We start from the raw sequence: 22815 nt of genomic DNA on the forward strand, positions 1-22815 counted from the left end.
TATGGAAAATAATGCAATAAGTAATAAAGAATAATACAAGAATAAACTGTGTTTCACATGCTCAAAACTGTAAACCCAGTTTTGCCCCACTCTGTGTTGAGAAGAATGTTTTTGGTTTTCTCCAAGTTCATCTTGTAAAACAAACCATTAGGATAAATTGTAAGGGGACCCAAAGACAGCAACCCATTGTGTGGGATCTGAACCCTCCACGAGAATGTTACGTTTTGCAAAATAGATTTTGAGAGAGAGAGAGAGAAAGGTGGATTTGTTGTCCCCCTTACAGATGCATTATTAGTGGCCCCTTGTGTGTGCCCTGGCTGCGGATCACACCCACAACCTCAGCGTGTCGGCACGATGCTCTCACCCACTGAGCCACCCGGCCGGGGCCGTGGAGTTTACTTTCAATGAGACTCTCCCCGCTTAACCCTCAGACTGCCCCTGTGCCAGCTGATGTCTGTAGAATGTACATATTCGCTCTGACTCAGCCATCTAACTTGAGATCCAAATGTTTGTTTAAGTTGCAACCGAGCGACTGGGTTGCAGTGATGTCATTTCCAAGGACTACTGGGTTACATTCCCACGGGCCCTTTGGTCCATGAAGGATGGGCTGCGTGGTCAGGGGAATACTTGACTGCACCCACCTAGTACCACCTGACCCCGTCTCTGGAGCAGCCCAGCCTAGCAGGACACCTGCTCTAGTGGTGTCACTGCTGTCGCCTCTGCCGGAACCGGTGAGGGCTCCCCAGCCACCCCTTGACCGAGTGTGGTGGACTCGTGGCTTCTCAGTTTGTCCAGGCAGCACCCCGACCCCCATCCTTGCAAGCGCGTGCCGCCCCGTCCCGAGCGTTGAGAGCTGGTGCCCTTTCTCTCCACGAGTAGAGACCCCCCTGCCCTTCACCAGGGAGTCAGTGAGACTTGACCTTCAGGCCCCTCCTCTGCACTGGCCCTTCTAAGGCCCTGGAAGGAGTCTTGCCAATGCATTCGCGCAGCCATATGTTTCTGTGAAATTTCCGAGAGGAAGACATTTTCATTGCGGTTGATTACAAATGCGACCTCCGTTACTCAGATTCCCATCCGTCCCCTTTCTCTTCAGGTGGGGTGGCATTGGAGGGGTCCCAGCCCTGGGGACTCAGCTAGGAGAAAAAGGAGTTCAAGGAGAAGTCGAGTCTGGGTGTCTAGGGTGCCTTTGTGCGGGTGGCAGCCACTCCGATGGACAGCTCTGTCCCCACCAGCCGTCCCAGGACAGAAATGCTTCCTGGAACGCTGCTATCACTACCATTGTGGTCCTCGGATTCAGAGCCTGCGCCGTGTGGAAGCCTGGACGTGCCCTCAGCCGGCTCCACCAGGGATGCGTGAGGAGTGGAGAGATGGAGTTTGAAGTCTGCCGGGCTGGAGGCATTATATGGAAAATTCTTCCAAATATCAGGCGGGGGGAGGTGTTAAGTGGGTGACTCAGTTTTCACGACACCGAATCAGACTGGAATCCTCTCTTATCAGGAAGGTGCCTGAGATTGTAGCATATGCAATTACCGGGAAAAAAAGAAAATCAATCTTCTTTTTTTGTTATTTTTAATGGGAATTGTGAGAAATAGCATTTATGAGAAGTTCTATATTTATAGGGTGTATGCTCCACGCAGAACAGCAAAAGCAAGTGTATTTGTAACCATATACGGTAAGAATGAGAGTTTTCTCAAATTTGAACAGAATCATAAAAAAATGATATGACATTACCAATAAGAAGTTGGAGAGCTGAGATAAATCTTTTTGAAGTATCAATAATAGTAAAAACTTTGATTAGCTATTCTGGAGTCTCCAGGAAGGAAGGAAATATTAAATTAAAATAAGTTTCCCCTTTAAGTTATGATATCTCAAAACTGTTATCAATCAGAGAGACAATAAAAGAGTTTGCAGGCAAAAGGTTTTTTAAAAGAAAAAGATTTTAAAGACATGCAGTAAATAAAAGGCAAGAAGGTCAATAATAAGGCAGGTAAAAATATTTTATTATTTTTCTGGATTTATGTCAACTTCAACTTTTTTAGTTTATTATAACTTTCCATGTAAATAAATATTTATATTTATAATAGTTTTCTAGTCATAATTTTTCTTTTTCAGACAGCTTTAAATTGTTGAGTTTATTATAATTATTTCAATTCCAATAAATATTTATATCTATGATCACTTTTCTAGTCATCATTTTTATATTTTGGACGGAGGATCCCCAAATCTAAAAAGCTTCAGCCCCACCCCCAAGCCTGGATTAACAAGAAACCGAGGGAGAAACGGAGGCAATATTATAGTGTACTTTTGTTTCACTCGTAGCTGGTGGGTTTGTGTTTCTGTGTCAGGCTCTGCTTCAAGGAAACAATGTTTGCGCCCTTGGAACTGGAAACCCCGCCTTCCACGGGGCCCACAAAGGGGGTAGCATGGAATGACAACAGACACTGGGTTTGGGGGAATTTGGACTTTCCAGCGGACTTCTGTAAACCGAGAATCTTGTCGTCTGCAGAGTGAGAGCTTTGGGTTATGGAGCTGAAAGTTCCTTTCCGGGGCTCTGTTTCTGATTCTGAAGCTACGCGTGGCTGCACCGAGGTATTCCGTGACTGGCAGTGCAGAGCACAGGAGAATGGCTGATGAATTTTTAATTTGCGACTAACTGCTGCTACGGTTGCGCAACCCGATCGTTCCCATAAGTAGGTTAAACATATCCCTCTCATATTATTTGCATTTTTCAATTATCTAAATATCCTTTTTCATAGCAGAGCCAAGGTAAACTTTTGCACTGTCCCCTTCTGCTGGCAGGAATCACAAACTCTGCGGGTGCGGAACCCGAAGTGACACAGTGCACCGGTACGGTTGTAGCTCCACGTCCATTTCTATGTACCGCCGAAATTTTCCTTGTAGATGCGATCCTGGAGGGTACACCGAGCAGGGGTAATTATCTCCATTTAACTGATTTGGAAACTGAAATGGAAAAAGGCTAAATCTTTGTCTAGAGGCAGAAGCAACTGGAATCCCGGTCCTCCAGTGCCCGCTCTCCCTGTGATGGTCAGTACATAGAAATAGATGTCTGGAATGGAGAAGTGGACACTCCGGTTGTCCTCAATGACTGGCATATACTATTAGCCAAAAGCCCTAGGATTTTGTGACAATGAGAACATTCCTCTTTACTGGCCCTTACTCCGTCCTTTCGTTCCACCTTATTCCTATTCACTCCGGGTTTCACTTTTTAAAAAATTTATGTTTTTCAGGTTCGTTTTTAAAGCTATAAGCACAAATTATTGATGACCCCTGCCTATACCACGCCGTTTGAAGCCATGAAGCCATCTTCAAGATGCCTGTTCTACCTCTAATGATGGTTTTCCCATGATGCATCTGGCTACCTTGGTTCAGGTACCACTTCCTCCAGGAAGTCTTCCCTGACCATCACCTTCTCCCCCACATATCCCATCCCAAAAGCCAGGTCCATCATGGAACGTGAGTGGCAGAGTGATGTCCATGCAGAGTGGGAACAATGCTTATCCATTGTCTGAGACAGATCTGGAATTCATGCTAAATATTAGAGGCAACTGAGAGTAGCCATTCCCTGAATGTAAGTGAAACACTGTCCTGGTCCCCCTGCCAGCCGCAGTGCACAGCTAAACGTGCTGGCCAAGTGACGAGTCACATGAGACAGGTCTGTAGAACAAGATAGCGCATGTGGGCATGCGTTGGCTGTCTGGCTCTGGCTCCTTCTCACTGACCTGCTCTCTGCTGAGCGCTTAAGATTAGGCGGTTTATTCCAGTGCAGTTAGGCCACAGGAACTTCCTGCCACAGTGCATCTCAGGGTGTGTGCACCTACCTGTGCAGGGGCCTCTATTCAAATATTGATGATCCCCAGCTTTGTGACAGCCGGTGCCTCGCTGCTCCACCCTCTCAGTGGGGGCCTTCCTCTGACAGGGAGGCCTCTCAGTTGAGAGCGGTGTTTCTAAGAAGGGCGGACAGCTCGCAGGTGTGCACCAAAACATACGTATTTTTATGTGTGAGTGATTCGGGGCAGCTCTGGGCCCAAGTTGTCAGGACTCACTTTTGTGATAGTGCCCGTCCAGCCTAATTGTCCAATCACTGTCCTCCATGACTCCATCAGGCCACTGGGGACACTTGAAGTCACCAATGCAATCAAAATTTCAGCCCCCATTAACACAAATAAAATCCAAATGAAAAAGAATTGCAACATCGAACTCTAGTTTCTCCGAGTGTTTAATGGAGAAAAACGTACCTCGGTTTTATTATCTACTCAAGTACTGCTTTGTAAGGTCCCTTCCCACTGACATTTACTATCCCTGATACACACGTATGTTTCTAGTGTTCCCTGCACATCTGTGCCATGTCCTGTTCTCTGTTTATCTACAGCTACCGGAAGGGAAGGGATGCGTGAAGGAGGAAAAGATAACTCTTGCTTGAAGAGCACCATCCAAGGCCAAGGTGTGCACAATGAATATGTTTTTCTATGACTCCCCACAACTTCAGCAGGTCTGTATTAGGACCCCCTTCACCAGTGTGTGAACCAAGCCTCCTGGAAGTTACGCAGTTCACCCAAGGTTACGCGGGGAGTGGATCTGGCCTGCTCCGTCCCCAGGACCCAGCTGCAACCCTCCGATGTGTGAGTCACGTTCACGACAGCTAACAACCTGTTAACCTTGGGGCGCCTGGGCCATCAGCAGATGAAATCCACCTGCATTTGCCAGTGGCTGGCATGTTCGCAAGTCTGACGGTCTAGCACAGGAAGACAGACGTACAAGATGTTTTATATAGGAAAACTGCTGATAACGGCTAATCTTCTAGACAGGACCCAAAGAACAGACAGTCCATTATTTTTCTAACTGTTCCTAATGTTAAAGGACCTCCGTCAGTGAGTGTTCCAGCCCTGGCAGGAAGGATCTGGGAATGTGAACCAGAACCTGTTCTTCTCCTTGATCGTAAGGGGGTCTTGGTTTGTCATTCAACTTTGCCGAGTCCTGCCTTCCTCATCTGTAAAATGGGCACAATAAATTACGCTGAGGGTGTCATCAGACTGAAGTTCTTTTTGAAAGTGTTATTCAGGTTTCTTGGTTTTAGTCTAAGAAATCTAACCAAGCTGCGAAGTAGACACACGGTCGAATAATAATGGCTGATGGTCACTGACAGCTCATTGCATGCGGGCACCGTGCTAAGTGCCTTCAGTCATCATTTCGTTTAATCCTCGCAACACTGAGTGCTGGTGTTACCCCCACTTTACAGATGGGGAACAGGATGGAAGGCGGCCCACCGAAAAGTCAGAAACCTCACAGGTCACAGAGGTGGAAAGCAGTGGATCTGGGTTGGCATCCAAACCAGACGGCCGCCTTCCGGAGCCCACGCTGCTAAGCAGTATGCACACTGCCTCCCGTGGGTGAGTAGGACGACGCTTAGGGTGTTAAGCAGTTTGGTGAATTTTTAAGGGAAAAACATTTGACCTGGGTGCTCCTGCCAGAATATTCCCGCCCAAACGTCTACCTACTGCTCTGGCACCCTGGGGTATAGCTCGGTGGTCCCCAGCACCACCTGCAATGTGTCAGTTCTAGGCACTCTACCAGGCTCTCTGTTACCTTCCCTCAACCACCCCACCCTCTGGCTTTTCCCTGTGCAGATTCTCAGTAGCTTCTTGTATGTACTCATGCTCTTCCTCCTGCCTGACCCCTGGGAAGCCTTCTCAGACCCCAGGATTCGGCTACCCGTCTGCCTTCTGTCCTTCTGCCTTCCGTTGGCTCTTAGAGCATCCTGTACTTCCCTTTGTGCTGGCAGGACCTCGTTGGGGGACACTTTTTCCTCCTGTGGCTGCGGCCCTGTCCTAGGCTGACTGCACCTCAGTCGGCTTCACGTTATCAGCCCCTCAGACTTCCCACAGTTAAATTTGTCCCCAGCCAGTTTGGATCCTAGAACAGACGAAGGACATTATAATGGGAATAGGTGAACTCCAAACAAAGTCTGTCCTTAGTTAGGTTGAGACTACTGTACCAGCTTCAATTTCCTAGTTTGGGTAAATACAGCGCGGTTATGGGTATGTACGGTGTTAATGTCAGAGGAAGTCGGGTGAAGGTTATACAGGGCCTTTCTAGACCATCTTTGTGACTCTTCAATAGATGAAAACTTATTTCAAAATGAAAAGTTTAAAAATCCGTCACTAGTTGGCTTTGCAGCGAAGTGTTCAAGGCCACCCTTTTGGAGTCAGACAGACCGAAGTGACAGCCCTAACTGCCGAACCACGCACTGTCTGTACTGCAGGGTCTTAGGCAAATCGGAGTCGTGCAGTCAGCCTCACTGTGCGGTGGCCTGGCACAGGGAAGCACTCACTGGACGGCAGTTGCCTTTGTTGCAGTAAGCATCAGAGTCTCAGCCAAGGGTTATTACTGTAACAATAGGTTAAGAATATGGCCTGCACTTCCCTCTTCAGTCTTCTTCCGATGCACACCTCCCGGCATCCTGACACACCCTATACTTAGGCCACATCCACTCGTCTACTCAGCAAATACCTCCGAGTGTTCTAGCTACTGTACTGGCTGGTGACAGAGCAATGAATGAAACCGATAAAAAGTTGCTGCTGCGAACAACTTATATGCTGGTGGAGACAGACAGACGATACATAAGCAAAGTGTATAGTGTGCTGGTTCTCAGAGTGAGCCCCCTGTTCAGTAGCATCAGTGTCACCTGGCAGCTTGTTAGAAATGCACATTCTCAGGCCCCACCCCAGACCTACTGACTTAGAGACCGGAGGTGGGGCCCCGCAGACAGTTTTGAGGAGCCTTCCAGGTGATTCTGGTAAGTACTCGAGTTTCAGAACCACTGATGGAGCGTGTCAGTGATCATCAGTGTAACTAAAGCAGGATAGGGGGTGGTGTGTCAGAGTGAGGAGGGAGGGTTGCAGTTTTACATAGGGTGGTCAAAAAAAGCCGAAGACATGCCCTGGCTGGTGTGGCTCAGTGGACTGAGTGACGACCTGCAAATTAAGGAGCCACCGGTTTGATTCCCAGTCAGGGCACATGCCTGGGTTGCAGGCCAAGTTCCCAGTAGGGGGTGTGGAAGAGGCAACCACATATTGATGTTTCTTTCCCTCTCTTTCCCACTCCCTTACCCTCTCTAAAAAAATTAAATAAAAAAAATATGTTTTTTAAAAGGCAAAGTCATAAAGAGGATGAGGGAGTGGGCCTCCAAGGTATCCCAAGGGAGACTGTCTTAGGCAGAAGCAATGCCAAGTTCAAAGGCACTGGGGTGTTGCAAGAACAGCAGGGAGACCCAAGCAGCTGGACTGGGGTGAGCAAAGGGGAGAGAGCAGGAGGAGAGGGGGCAGAGGCCATGGGGCTCCAACCTCGAAGGGACTTAAAAGCCATTGCAAAGAGTTTGACATTTCCATATCGAACTATAGTTCTTCTGAAGAACACTCTACCTTTTCCTACCTAGGTTGGAGCTCTCCCTCAGCCCACACCCACCGCCTGGCCCAGTAAAAGGTCCCAGCCAGTTCCTCTCTTTCTTAGTTTGCCCATCACGTGTTGTCAGAACGAGCTTCTCCCATCCCCAACTTCTGCAGGCACCTTGGTTTATCCCAAGCCACAGTGTACCTTCGCCTAAATATAGGCTTTGCCTGCATTTTTCCCTGTTGGGGTGTGTCCCCCCAAAACAGAAACTTAGCCCTTTCCCTGCTGTGCCCCCACTGCCCATCATGGTGACTGTGCATGGCGAGGCGACAGAAATATTGACTGAATGTCTCTTAATGCATCAGGAGAGAAACCAGCACATTACTGGCCCTGGGCAAATACTGCAAATGTTGCCAATGACTTTGCAGTTTTCCCCAGAGGTAATAGGAAGAAAAACTTAGAGATGTACTCTCAAACCACCAGAGTGTTTTGGATGCAGTTGCGGGACTGGTCCAGAGTTGGACTGAAACCTGCACGGTCACTCTTCACTCCCAGCCTCCCTCCCTTTGTGGCTGATGGCCTGACCGGTTCCGATTCCAGCGGCTTGGGTATGGCCAGGGTGTCAGAGGTCCCCTGCTAGCTTTGGGCCCACGTGCCCCGAGGTGGGAGGTGGGCTTGAACTCCAGCTCTACCAGCCTCAGGTGCCACCACCCTTTTTCTTAATATCAGGAATCCTTTTAGCATCTGGGGAAATCTGTGAGCAGTTACCCAGTATTGTGAGGTTTGAAATGCATAAAATAGAACCTAACATTATGGAGAAAACACATTTTCCTGAAATACAATCGAAATTATGTTAAAAGTTACCAGGATATTAAAAAAATAAAATTGTTAGGGTAGTATTGTTGCCTTGGCATGAAGACATGAAGTCACAAGATCTAGAAGCACGTTCAGTCGCTGCAAAATTCTGACGCAGCGATGAGCGTGAGAGAAATTCACAACAACTGTGCTGAGGCGTGAAATTTATCTGCAGTTCCCAGCGCTGACATCGACGCAGGTGCTGCCCTTACTACCGTGCTTGTGGGTCCCGTTCATGATCGAAGGGAGCGCCCAGTTTCAGCTTGTCCCTGACTCGGGCTGTTAGAGGTTGGTAGGGGAAAAAGTACTTTTTCTATCCCATTTTACTCTCTATGCCTCACAGAGACCCCTTTGACCCAGAATATAAGTTGGGATATGTTACTTTACCTCTCTAAATTTCAATATTCACATCTGTAAAGTGATGCCTACTAAGTGGCAGCTTTTTTCCCCCCTCAGCAGGAGTGGTATTAGTTAAAGGAGGGAAAGTCTCCCCATCGTCTGGAATATGCTCTAGGTCAGATCTCCGGTTGGCCCGTCTGACACTTGTCTTTTTCTGCTGAGAATCCAGAGGCCAGCACGCTGCCGTGGGGGACCAAAGCCTTTTAACTTGAAGAGACTCCCAGCACAGAGTAAGTGCCCCCGAGGCGCTGCCCATGGCACTGTAGCCATGCCTACCTCCAGCCCCGAGTTAGGGAACAGGCACTGGTCAGGCCCAGAGGCACTGTGGGCGGCTTCAAAAAGGCGACAACGCTTGGGACAATATGCCCTAACTCACTCCTCTTCCAGAGGACCTGTTAGGAAGGCGAAACTGTTTGCCAAACAATCTCGCGTTTAGTCTATAGTTGTGGTTTCAAAGAGGATTTCCTCAAAACTCAGCAGTGCACATAATGACAACCTGGCATGTGCCTGCCTAACCCATGTATTCGAACTCATTCTCCAATTAATTTCCATCTTAAAGGAGCACCTTTACTATCCTTACGTGACATTAAGCTGCGTTTCCAAGCCCTTGAAAGCTATTTCCTCTGAGCCCAGGCCCCCAGAACGGCCCTCTTCAGAGGCCACGTGACCTCTTTAATTGCCACAGTGCACAGCCCCTCAAACTTCGGTTTGCATCAGCGTCCCCCAAGGAATCCAGTGAAATACAGGTCCTCCCAGAGACGCTGAGTCACAGTCTTGGGGCAGCGGAAGGGGGCAGGGGCCTGAGAATCTGCATTTCTAACATACTCCCAGGTTCCTTTACCTCTGTGGGCCCACTTTCTTCATTATTAAACCAGGGCCATAATAACACCTTCTTTACACAGATGTTGAAAGGGCTGGGGAAAGGTAAGATATGTAAATATATTCAAAGCACGAAGCCCCTAACAAATTTAATAACTACTAATTCCCACAATGGTGCACTGTGGAAAGAAGGCTTTCTGAAGGTGCCGCCAGAGCCGTCTTGAGGAAGAAGCCAAAATTAGCTGGGGAAGAAGCGAGTGAAGGACCTTCCCAGAGTCAAGGGCAGTGTTCCGTGCCGGGGACCTGAAAAACACGGCCGGTTCAGAAAGCTGCCGGAGGTTACACTTGGCTGAAGCAGGTGCGTGGATGGTATGAGCATGAGCAGGGACTTGAAAACAAGGGCCTTTTGTGCTGTTAAAAAAAAAAAAAACAAAAAACAAGAAAGAAAAGAAACAACAGGCCAAAATGGAGTCACCTTTGCTAACCACATCACCAAACAAAAAACTTAATAACCAACCTCACTGTAGCTGCAGCCTCTCCCAGGAATGGAATTTTATACCGATCTGTCTGAAATGTGCTGGTCCATGCTTAGGTGCAAGTTAGATCCACAGGAAGAGAGGAAATAGCCCAAGGAGTGTAAAGCACGAGAGAAAACCTGAGTACTGGACTCCGGGAAAAACAACATTTATGAGTAATCCCTAATGGATCTTGAGTCAAGGTTAATGACCGCGGGCAGGGCCTGAGTTTCCTGTTCTCGGAACAACTGTACTCAAGCACACGCTGGGTCAAGTGGACATCAAAGTCAGCCCTGGTCAGTGGCACCCACCACATCCAATGCAGCACTTAAATGGTAGAAGCAATGTAAGGAGATGCCACCGCCGGGCCGCAGGGACTGTGCAGGGAGCTAGAAGGAAAAACACAGGCTGATAATACTTAGGAGGCAGATGTGCTGGCCACCACTGCCCCCTCCTCAGGATGCAGGGGCCGCAGTCCCTCGAGAAGCAAGTCCAGGAGCAGCTGCCCCACTCAGTCATCCTCTTAGAGATGGATGGGTCTCTTCTCCAAAGATTGTTGCACACCCGAGACCCCTGCATCTGCCAAAGCTGAGAAGTCATCTGCTGGGAGAAAGACATTGTGAAGCACGCGTTGTCACAAAAATAAATACCGTTCCCTTTTCTCTTCCTTGAGACAAGCAGGACACCCGCACGCGTCCTGTTTCATGACACCTAAGCTATCCCACTGGGCCGGGCCGAACCACTGCAAACCAGCAGGATCCCCCTGTAGCCGGGCTTCAGCTCGCCCTTCCCGCCACAGGTTTCGGAACGGTCTGATCCGCAGGAGGACAAATGCCCTGCCCGCCCAGGTAAGGGGAAGGTGGAAAACTAGCATGGGGTCTGTGCTCTTTCTACGTGGGACCGACCAGCAGAGCAGACACTGGGGAAGCTCACAGGGAGGAGGGAACGTCTGCTTTACGTAGGAGGTCCCAGGTTGGCCCTTGGTCCAAGGCATTCCCGTGTCTCTGTGTCCCCACTTAAGGAAATTCAGTGCTGAAAAAAATACAATCAGACACACTGGGGCAATTTTATGTGTGTCTCCCCGTCTCTCCCCCTTGAAGAGTGAATCTAAGTAGAAGTTTATTCTCTCTAATTTTAGGAAACACATTATGCAAAAAATGAGGCACACCTGCCTGGGGCCTAGACCTCTCCAAATAATTAACAAGCCTTGGTTATTCCCAAAGATATCTTCTTCAAAGAAAACCTGTGGCCTAATTCTTGAAAAAACGCACCTCCCCCCCCAACCGCACAATTTCACAGAGACAGGGCCTGCAATGTGGACGTTCAGGAAGGGGACTGAGCTTTGACAAGACTGTCACAGGCTAGGAAAACACAGGAAAGGTTTAGTCAGAAGGAACGAAAACACCGTGTACGGTGGATATCTGATCTCCGCCGACCTATCTTTATTACAGCTGGGGCGGGTGGCATGGAGAAGCAATTCTAAAACCACCAGACCGTGGCTACAGAACTGTAGGGGGCGAGAGGCCTTCCTGCGGGGGCACGGCTTCGCTGGCACCCAGACACACCCGTGCCCGGCCAGGAGCTGTGGCATCGGACCTTTAAGTACCTTGGCCTGGAACATACTATTCTCACAGGCTGTACCTGCGAACTTCCTGGAACAACGTGTTCCCGTGTGAGATGACTCCCTGGAATGCAAAGACTTTAGCTGTGGGTCTGAAGAGACCCTCCTTCAAGGTGAAGCCCCATCACTCAAGAGAAGGAAGGGGAAGTCCTAATGGTTCCCAAGAGGGTGGGAAGGGGCTGGTGGGAGCTTACACAGCCTCACGGTCATTTCTGATGTTCCCCAGGTGGGCCCCTGCTGCCAACCCAAGGTGAACTTCAAGGCCCAAGCCCAACAGTAAAAAAGGTTCCTCCACCCTGTTGTTTTACAGATAAATGCATCTTGAAGGAGACGAAGTGCTTGTACAAGCCCCTTGACCGCAAGCTGTGGAGAAAAGCTGTTCTCTTCAGGATTAGGTGCCGATATAGTCCCTGCGGGTGGGATTAGGTAAGAATCCACATCGGTGCTGTGGGGACAGTTCTGCTTGTTTATTTGTTTTCTGTGGGGCAATTTCCCAAACGAAGCCTACACAGGCACACACTTGCAAAGGCCCAGCTGCTCAGGTGGCATCAGGAGCAGGTTGTTTCTGATTCCCTTCCCTCCTCGGCCCCCGCTGCCCCTCTGCAGCCTCCTTCGGGTCACCTCCTGAGACCCCCAGGCCCCCGCCCTCAGCTGGGGAACACAGACTGAATATCACTAAGTGTCCACTTCTGGGTTGGGTTCCTGTGCACCGTTAGGCTGGAGAAGCAGAGCAGCCCCCTTCTCAAGAGAGCCCAGCACACTCCAGCTGGTTCGTCGTTGTGCCTGCTGCGCCACGGTGCCCCCGGAGACCTCCGGTGTGAGGCTGCCATGGTCCAGCAGCTCCACCCCGACATGAGGGCTGTGGGTGGGTCTCCTGATGTTTCACTGTATGAGCCCCAACCTGGGAAGGGCCTCGTTGGGCTGCCTCCTTTGACCCCGTGTAGTACTCACTGTTGGCAAGTAGGAATAAATACTTGAATAAATACTGCCCAAATTCCAGAATTACACCATCTCGGAGTGAATGTATCCTCACTACCTATGGCAACAACTAATTAATGCATTCTGATTGGGCAGCAGGAGAGAAGGGTTACCTTATTTCCAAGCATCTTATGTCAACAACCCATTTTAGGTTCTGTATTTGCCACTCCTGAATAATTAAAAGTCAAGGTCAACATGCCACTGAAGGAACCCGTAATTACCATCCACGCACAAGCATTAGACTCACTAAATTGACTCAGATTGTTCTTAAAAGGGTGGCAGGAGAGCTGGAGCTTGGCCTCAATTTTTATTTAGGGAAGCAGCCCTTTGCATTTTCGTAATGTTTGCCTTTATAAGGAGATCAAAGCACATTTAAGGTAAAGGTCCTGATTAAATGGCACAGCCACCTTCTAGAGAGACATCACAGGGCTTTGGGAAATAGCAACGCCACCACCCTCGTGGCAGCTGATGGAAGGAATGCCAGATATCATAAGACCCTGCACCTCCTTCTTTCCACAAGAAAGGAAACTGAGGTCCAGGTCAGGGAAGGAACCTCCTTCAGACCACAGGGCTAGCGGGTCATCAGACAGAACTGAGAGCCCCCGTGTTTACAGCTCCAAATGCAATGCTTTCCCCACTCCCACCTGTCATAACAAGTGAGGCAGCTAGTGAATGCCTCCCAGAATTGCTGCTTTGCTTACAGTACGATTTGCATAGCATCCATCAGACACTCGGATACACAGCAGGTGAGGACAGCCTGCGTCAGTTATGCCCTGCACACGAAAGGAATGATTCCAGGCTTTCGTATGCCACCTTCCTGGGTTGGGCCTCCGTGGACAAGCTGGCAGGCTGGAAGGCTGGCAGGCAGGGGGTATTTCTGAAAAGCGAGTGGGAGGAAGGCCAGGACCCAGGGGAAGGAGGCGTCTAGGGTAGCCCAGTGGTTCTCATCCCTGGATGCATTAGAATCAGATTCTTTTTTTTTTTAAAAGATTTTATTTATTTATTTTCAGAGAGAGAGGGGAGGGGGAGAGAGAAGGAGAGAAACATCAATTGGTTGCCTCTCCCACGCCCCCTACTAGGTACCTGGCCTGCCAGCCAGGTGTGTGCCTTGACTGGGAATCGAACCAGCGACTCTGGTTCACAGGCTGGGGCTCAATCCACTGAGCCGCACCAGCCAGGGCCAGAGAGATTTTTTGAGAGTACCAATGTTGGGCTCCACCTCCAGAGATTTTGACTCAGAGGACTGGGGGTGGGGTCCAGGCACCGGCATTTCCCCAGCTTTCTTTGCTGATGCAGGAGGCAGGTAGGGTGGAGAACCACAGGAGACGAGGTCTGGGTGTCAGTCAGCACCGGGCTGAATAGCCCCAACCCCATCACCCAGAACTCTTCTGTCTGAGTTTCCCTCGTTATATTAAAGGAAAAGGAAAGACAAAAATCCTGTCCTACTGGGTGGCTGTAAGCATTCAGTTAGATTGGTATACAAAGCATGCAGTTGTTTCTCAGTGAATTCCACTCTTCCTCCCTTTAGAGAAGTATCCAGAAGTCATCCCGTGAGAGAGCAGGTGAGGGCAAGGAGAGGGGCCGGGCAGCGTGAAAGGTCTCTGGCCCAGGGTCAGTGTATCAGAATTCTTTGCTACCTTCTGCTCTCTCCCTTTTTTCTAGAAGAACTATCCATGCTGCTCAGTGGCTGGGCACACCTGATTGGCCAGGCTGTGGTGCTGCCCACTCAGTGATTTGCATCACTTTATTTGGGTGGGGAGGCTGCTTGTACTGCCACTGTGTAGGTTCCCTGCGGTGGGCGTTAGGCCATCAGCGGAACAGGGGGAAGACAGGAGAAGACTGACCAGGGGCAGGGACGAAGTTCTTCTCTCTGTCAGACACGCCCTAGTGTGTGTCTTCTACCTGCTTGCGGTGCTTTTCTGCCAACCCAGCCCTCACAAGATGCCTCAGTGAGTTTGCAAATAATTCAAGAAGGCCCTTCCCAGGGACATCAGATACCATTTCCATTCTCATCTCTGAATACACACACAGCCTATGGAAAATTCTGGAGGCAGGGCATAGAGCTAGAGTGAATAAATAGCAACAACTGATGCCTTTTAGCAACAACTGGTTCTTAAAGCCACCCTGGGCTCAGTGGCAAAAATTGTACCCCAGGTTTGATGCTTCTTTATTCCTCTTGCACTTCACAAACTGGAGGAAATGGGGGCACAGGAATCAGAGCTCTTGCCTCCTGGACAACCCTGCGCTTGACCACGGTTTGGCGTCAGCCTGCACTGGCACAGGAGGGTCCCCCCTCTGCAGCCAAAGGGGCTGCCTCTGCTAGGCCGTGGGCTGGGTGTGGCCTTTTGTTCTCCAGCCGGCCTTTGTGCAGAGCGCCCCGGTCCAGGTTCTCTCCCAGCACCCACACCCAGGGGCAGGGTTTCCCTGGGTTCCAGCTGCAGAATCGCCACAGGCCGGAAGCTCAGTCCCCAGGCGTCACAGTCTAGCTCAGGTGGGAGAGGTGGGCAGCAGCGCGGTACGTGGAGGTGACGGTGGTCTTCGCTGTGGCGCCTTGTTCACCGTGACGGGTGGCAGCTCTCTACCACTGATGTCCAGAATATTCAAGTGGCAGGACGGCCCCAGGTTCCCCAGCCCACGGACTCGGGGTCCTGCTCCCTTCCCTCACCCAGAGTTCCCAGCCCCTGCAGTCAGCAGGCACATGAGCCATTCAAGTGTGCAGCTATTTTTACTACAGTGTGAAGGATTCTCGGGGTACAGACTATATTTAGAAGGGATTAAAGTTCACGTGAAAAATCAGTGAGGCCCAGGGGGAAATCGTTAAACAGCCTGTGGACCTTTGCAGTCCCATTCTGTCTCTTAATTCCTCCTACAGATACATGGAGCCAGGGGTCCCCAATCCCGGGCCATGGACTGGTAGTAGCCTGTGGCCTCTTAGGAACGTTCTGCACAGCAGAACGTAAGCGACAGGAGGGGGAGCCAGGCTTTGCTTGGCTCCACACCCCCGACCCCCTGTCTGTGGAAACATTGTCTTTCACAAAACTAGTCCCAGGTGCCGAAAGGCTGGGGACCGCTGCCTTAAGCCCGTCGTTTTCCATAGGAAAGGAAGTCCGTTCATTTTCAGGCCTCATGTCCCTCCCTCCACCTCAGGTGGAGGATTTCTTATAACTATCAAAGCCCTTGATTTAACAGGGATCTCCAAGGAAATGTTAAATGGGACCCTTTCCAATGTTGAAAAATTCAGCCTAGGAATTCTTAGAAATGCAAGCCACCCACCCAGAGGCTTGACTTGTCAACAGTAGGTGGCTTTCCAGGCCACGGTACTGAGAGAGGGTTGTGTTTGAGGTGTGTGAATCGGCGTTCAGACGGAGAGGAGGGCTCAAACCTAGCCCATCAGTGAGCGAGGACCTGGAGCCCAGGGTCTGGGCCTGCGAGTGCAACCTGACGCTCGCCCGGGTGGCCCTTCAACTGCTGGAAGTGCTGCCTGCAAGAGCCTCAGCTGTCCGCTGGTGCTGGGGATGCCTGGCCAAAGACAGTCCCCTCGCGCCAGGTGACCCCCCCTTTCCTGGGGCAGTCTGCAACCCGGGCCCGGGAAGCCTTGCTGGGCTGCCTCCGCTCTTGCCCAGGTGGAAATCTCGGCAGCACTTCTCAATACCCTGAGTCCTCACTTAACGCCACTGACAGGTTCTCGGAACTACAGCAAAACTTCGTCCGTACAGTGAAACCTATTTCACCAAAGGTTAATTGATCTAAACGAGAGTTAGGTTTCTGCAGCATCTCATCAACCCTAGGACAAACGGACATTATTCAGGGACCTACAGTATAGACACCCACGTTCGGTCTCCATCTCAGAGTCTGCTCACCAGGGAGCCCAACCCGAGACGATGGCCAGAGTACCTTGGCTACAGCTTGTAAACGGTGTGACATTCCCACGCCTGCTTTGGGGGGCGCTGCCACCATCATCAGGGGTGCCCTTCCAGTGCGAATGCCAGATGCTCTCCGCTGCCTCCAGTTGGCTGTGAAGGTGCTGTCAGCGGACACAGCAGCATCACTGTCTCGGGTGAGGGGACGAGAAGGGCAGGATGGCAGCCCCTGTCCCAGACCCACCGAGTCAGAAGCCGTGTGTTCACAAGCCCCTCGGATGCTTCAGATGGGTCTTCAGGCTTGGGAGGCGCCGGCCGCCATGAGCATTGGGTGAGAGATTGTCTACTAAGCATCCTGACCCGGGGGGGGGGGGCGTGTCTGCTTTTAGCCTAGATGTCCTTGTTCCTACTAAAAGGAGTGTTAAAACCCTCTATGTTTCCAGAATCCAATCACAAGCAAAAGGATGAAAAGCAGGCAGATGGTCAGACCACAGATTGCTCAGGTTGGGGAACAGAGCTGCAGTGTTTTTTCTTCTTGGTGTTGTCACTGTTTATTTGTTGATCTTTAAACACACAGTGGTATTTTGCTGTGGTCTCAGGTGTGCAGCATGGTGGTTAGACAATCACATACTTTACAAAGGGTCCCTTTCTCCCGTGTTTCCAGTGCCCACCTGACACCACACGTAGGTATCGTGATGCTATTGGCTCGGCTTTGTTTGCTGGGCCGTACTTGACATCCCCATGACCACTTTCTAACTACCCATTTGAACTTCTTCATCCTCCACCTCTTTCACCCAGTCCCCTGACCCAGAGCTACACTATTAAGCAAAAAAAAGAAAAACCATCTATGTAAAATGCCAGCATCTCTCAGAATACAGAGAAAAGATGGGACACTTCCCTTCCAATACAATAGGTGGTCTTTGAACTCAGCCATGACTTAGAACTTCCCCACATGACCCTAAGGAGCCCCACATAAGAAAAAGTCCCTGAGGGAAGGCACACACACAGGTGGACAGCCGTGCTCTGCTCTGTCTACACGTTGTCCTCGGTTCCTCAGTGCACATGGCTAGTTCCCACTAGAATGACGTCCATTAGTGGTAGGTAACGTGCCAACACACTCCTGTGTAATGAAATGCTTCCATGGTCTCACTTCATAGAGAGGTTCCCTCATTCTCAACAGATGCTTCTGTGGCTTATGGTGCCCTGAACTCTATGTTCAACTTTCTCTCTGAACTTCTAGACTGGCTTTGACCTCTGTGTGTCTCTTCCAGTGGAAGTCCTAGAATGCAGAGTAGGAAGGACGCCGGTTCACCGTGATGGGTTTATGTCTCTGGGGCCTGCTCTCACTGAAGGGCAGCGGGACGGAGGCGCCTGGGACCACAGCTCAGCCAGCCCTGCTGGAGCAGGCTCCCAGGCGGAGCGGCGGGGGTGCAGTTCTGGATGAAATGGAGTCAGCGTGTCCCTCCCAGTGAATGTCACTGTCAAACCTAAACAGGGGACAGCGGAGGGCTTGGAAAAGTAAATGGTAGCAGGGGGGTCAAGGAGGAAACCAGAAATCGAAGCGCCACTGACTCACAGTGAGTTTCCTACTTGTCTTCTGTATCCTGCTTTCTGGGTTTGGGGCAGCCCCCAAATTTGAACATGAGCACCAGGGGTGGATGAAAAGAGCTCCCTCTCGCTCTGGTCGATGTCCAGTTAACACTCAGAACATGGAAGAAATCCCACCATTCGTGACAAGCAATTAGGTAGCATCTGTCTAGAATCTAAATCTGCCTGCCTCTTAACCCTCCGTTCCGCCTCTGCACAGCTATTCTACCGAAATATTTGTACATGTGCCCAGGGTGCTTACTGTGGCTTCCGCATAATGGCAAATGAATACAATAATTAATAAAGCGTGATTAAATGGCTACAGATGAAATGACATTTCAAGTATAGAACATCACACCGGGTCTGTGATGAACCTTTCAGGAGAGTGAGAGGGGAGCCCGGTGCGCTGGCCTGGGAGGGAGCTGTGATGCGTCGTTAAACAAGAAAGACGTGTGTTAAATAGCGCACCACCAAACAGGGTTTTGTGAGTGTGTGTGTGTGAGTGTCTGTGACTATAACCGACTAGAAAAGGAGCCAGAAGGATAAAAACCAAACTTGTATCAGCAGTTGCTCTGAGGAGGAAGACAGGAAGGACAGAAAAGTTACTTATACTCTTTACTTTATGTATCTGTGTGTGTGTGTGTGTTTTAACAAAGAACGAGNAAATGAATACAATAATTAATAAAGCGTGATTAAATGCCTACAGATGAAATGACATTTCAAGTATAGAACATCACACCGGGGCTGTGATGAACCTTTCAGGAGAGTGAGAGGGGAGCCCGGTGCGCTGGCCTGGGAGGGAGCTGTGATTCGTCGTTAAACAAGAAAGACGTGTGTTAAATAGCGCACCACCAAACCGGGTTTTGTGAGTGTGTGTGTGTGAGTGTCTGTGACTATAACCGACTAGAAAAGGAGCCAGAAGGATAAAAACCAAACTTGTATCAGCAGTTGCTCTGAGGAGGAAGACAGGAAGGACAGAAAAGTTGCTTATACTCTTTACTTTATGTATCTGTGTGTGTGTGTGTGTTAACAAAGAACGAGTATTATTTTTGACATTTTTTTTAAAACAGTAAACAGCCTGTCTGTGCAGGATGGATAACAATATCCTCCAGTGTTCTCATCTTGGAAATTCACTAAGTAGTTTTTCACTCTCTTCTGAGAATTTAGCATTTGGTTCCGTTTCCTTAAGAAAGGCCTATTATCTCATTCGGCATCTCCCAGTGTGTAAGTTCGCTGTTGCTGCATAACAAGTTACCTTAAAACAAATAACTGTAGAGATCTTCATGGTGTCTGAGAATCAGGAAGCTGGCAGGGGCCTGGCCGGATGCTCCTGGTCAGCATCTCTCATGAGGTTGCCATCAAAGTGTTGGCCAGGGCTGTGGTCACCTGAAGGCTTGACCAGGACTGGAGGGTCCCCTCCCAAGTCCCTCATACAGCTAGCCGCTGGCAGGAGAGCTGGGTTCCTCGCTGGCTGGTGGTCAGAGGCCTCGGTTCCGCCTCACACAGGCCGCTTTGAAGGCCGCTCAGAGCACAGAGTCTGGCTTCCCCTGGAGTAATGAATCAGAGAGACAGAGCGACCAGGATGGAAGCTTCAGGACTTTTACAGTATCATCTTAGAAGTGCCATACTACCCCTAGAGTGCATGGTCACACAGACTGACCTTCGTGCAGCACGGGAGGGGAATTCTCTAGAACGTGAAGGCCAAAAGGCAGAGAGACCACTGAAGGCTGTCTCGAAGACTGGCTACCACGACTGAACTTCCCTGCCCTCCTCTTTCCCCTACATTCACAGGCCTTCTAAGAGCTTGAGAAGTGCAGTCTCCCCCTACAGCCTCGCTGGTCCATTCAGGGGGGCCTGAACATCCACCCAACCCTTCATCAAAGAAAACACTGTGGAAATAGGAAATTCTCCTTCAAGGAACCCGACCTTTTCCTGTGAACAAAGGAGTTGGGACTTCCCTAAAGGGTGACGAATAAGGAGAGTGTGGCGACACTGCAAAAGGGAAATAACTGATCAACTAGAAAAGCGTGGGAAGTGACTGGACACCTCACTGAGGACCCCTTCGGTGGGGGCCCTGCCATTTACTCCTACCCTACAGCCTCACCCTCCGTCCCCGCAGGTCAGGGCAGCTGCCTCTGGTCCCCAGCAGAAATTCCCATTGGCCATGGAGACAAAGGAGTGGGGCTATCTGCCAACTTGCAGATTGACAATGAAGGCTCCTAGAATCATCTGTTACTGAGAAAATATTAGATGGCAGTCAGTAAAAGCTGTGGGTTATATGACTCTGCGCAAGAACAACACGGAGCACTCCCGGGCGTGGGATATCTGAGAATTTAGGAGAGAGTTTCCTGGCATGTGTACATGCCTGATTGCAAAAGATGGTTATTTATTGCTAGGAGTATAATGGAATGGTATTATTCTGTGCGGCGTAGGTTCCGCCAAACACTTAAGCCTTTCATAAGATGCTCATAGATATGATGGAGGAGGAAAAGTAAGAGTTGATTCATCAGAAGTTGAGCAATCCTAATGCACGGAGTGTTGATTAAATCATGGCTGTCAACTTGAAAGAGGTAACGTGCCTCAGGGCTCTGAAAACTTGGCCTCGCCTCACGGAGCATTACTGTAAACTATGTGGACAAAGAAAATGTGCGTATTGTGTTTTCAAGTATTGTAGAGTCAGGCAGGAGAGCCAAGAGGCTGGATAATAAAATCAGAAGTTCCCAAGGTCTCCAACAGGCTGAAAAGATAGGACAGAAGCCATGACATGAAAAGGAGTAGGAAGCAAGCGGCATAGACCCTGCCCAGGTACAAAATGGGAGAGACTTGGCACAGTACCAGCGGGGGCAGGAAAGCTCGAAGTGAAGCTTGAGGTTCAATATGAGTCAGCAGCTCGCCGGCTCTGCCAAAAAGGCAATGCAAAAAATTAGTCCGCCTCTGTCAGGACGACACTGCTCGGAGCCAGGGAAATGTTGGTCTGGGGAAATGTGGATTTCATCTCTGACACTGTGGATTCCTGGAGTAATGAACAGATGCCTCTTTGACTACAGGTACCTTCTAACACCAAGGTTATGCGGGCCTCTGTTTATAACACTCGCAGGTGACCCATCCAGTAATTCTGTCAAAAAAGGAAATAAATGGATTTAACTCTTTTTTATTTGTTTAAATGATAGTTATTGAGAAAATATATGGTCCAGGTACTCTGCTGAAGGCCAGGAACACACAGGGACATCTTCTCCAAGTAATTCATTCAAACATCAGTGTAGGGACTGTTACATAGCAGTTTGGGCAGTGTGATTAAGGGCCTGGATTTAGTTAGCCTCACGATGCAGAGATTGTCTGGGTGGGCCTGCTGCAATCGTGTGGGCACTTTTAAAAATGCAGTTCAAAGCATGCAAGGGCCTCTGTGCACCATTGCTGGCTGGGAAGTAGAAGGGGCTGCGTGTTAAGAAGTCCTGGGGCCTCTAGGAGCTGAGAGCTGCCCCCAACTGACAAGCCAGCAGGAAAACGGAGGCCTCAGTCCTACAACCACAAGGAGGTGAGTTCAGGAGAGGACCTGGAGCCCCAGAGGAGAAGGGCAGCCCTGGCGGGGGAGGGTCACAGCCAGGGTCACATTCAGCCACATCGTGCCCAGACCTCTGACCCACAGGAACTGGGGGGTCACAAATCGGTGTTGTTTTACAATGTGAAGTTTGTGACAGTTTGTTATACAGCACCAGAGGTGAGTGCAGGATGAATAGACAGCATCTACACGATGAGGTGGCTGCTCTGATTGAGCAAACCTGCAGTGTACATGGTTGGCCAATCCATCAAAATCTGTTCCCCGTTCTCTTGCCTAAATGAATCTCAGTTTTGTTCGGGTAGCCACACCTCATCCACACCCGTGTCCATGAGCTGACTGACGGTGCTCCAAGCTCTAAGCGTAGGGCTGATCTGTCTAAAACAGGGTTTCTCAGCTATGGCACTGTTGACATTTTGGCCTGGATAATTTTGAGGGATGGCGAGGGAGGGGGGGTGAGCGGGGAGGTGTCCTACCCATTGTGGGATGTTTAGAAGCATCCCTGGCCTCTACCAACTGTATGCCAGTGCTGTATGCTTTTCCTGTCCCCCACCCATGACGACCAATTATGTCTCTAGATATTGCCAATGTCTCTGATGGGGGGAGAGGGATAGGGAGCAAAATCACCCCACTTGAGGACCGTTGATCTAAATAGAAGTTCACCCCTCCCCCTCACTGCTGATGATTGGTTCATGAATAGGTACCTGACCACTTTGGGCAAAGGAGCTATAACGAGAGTTTGAGGGAGGTTCTGAGAATACCTCCCTCCCTCTTCCAGGAACGTGGCTGGAAGTAGCCCCGTTTCTCCTCCTCTAGACGTTCTCACGCAGAGAAGTGGTCCCACGGGCTGCTGTAGCCATCTGACACCCAGCGTGGTGACGGAGCCAGTGCTGAAATCTACCCTGCCTCCAGACTCCTGGTTACGACGGTGAGCCAGTTAACTTCCTTATTGCTCCAGATAGTTAAAGATTATTCAAGAGAGCTTGAAGGAGAGCGGGTGTTTGCAGCTAACAGTTGCCTAGCTCGTGCCAATGTCCAAGGTGACAGCGAAGCCCAGAGAACAGGGCACCTCAGAAAGCTGAGTCAAGACGTGGGAAGGAAAGAGGGCAGGCCCAGAAGAGTCCAGTTTATAGAGTGAGTCACACCACACGTCTTTTTGAAAAGGTCTACTTGTAGCAACTTTCAAGTGTGCAATCCAGATTTATTAGTATAGTCGCC

General features: G+C 49.9%; 2 long non-coding RNA genes across 2 annotated transcripts; both read left to right on the forward strand.

Annotated features, from left to right (window-relative positions):
• The first annotated feature begins 3248 nt into the window (after positions 1-3248).
• On the forward strand, positions 3249-7300 carry LOC118981972 (uncharacterized). Its single transcript, XR_005065446.1, has 3 exons — positions 3249-3390; positions 4391-4462; positions 7171-7300. It is a non-coding gene; the product is annotated as an uncharacterized LOC118981972 (long non-coding RNA).
• Positions 7301-10515: 3215 nt separating this feature from the next.
• On the forward strand, positions 10516-22523 carry LOC118981963 (uncharacterized). The gene is made up of 3 exons (XR_005065443.1): positions 10516-10843; positions 11927-12042; positions 22376-22523. It is a non-coding gene; the product is annotated as an uncharacterized LOC118981963 (long non-coding RNA).
• The last annotated feature ends 292 nt before the right edge of the window (positions 22524-22815 follow it).

The sequence above is a fragment of the Sturnira hondurensis genome, unplaced genomic scaffold (assembly GCF_014824575.4).
Source record: "Sturnira hondurensis isolate 20B ecotype Veracruz unplaced genomic scaffold, ASM1482457v3 Scaffold0024822, whole genome shotgun sequence".
NCBI classification, from domain to species: domain Eukaryota; kingdom Metazoa; phylum Chordata; class Mammalia; order Chiroptera; family Phyllostomidae; genus Sturnira; species Sturnira hondurensis.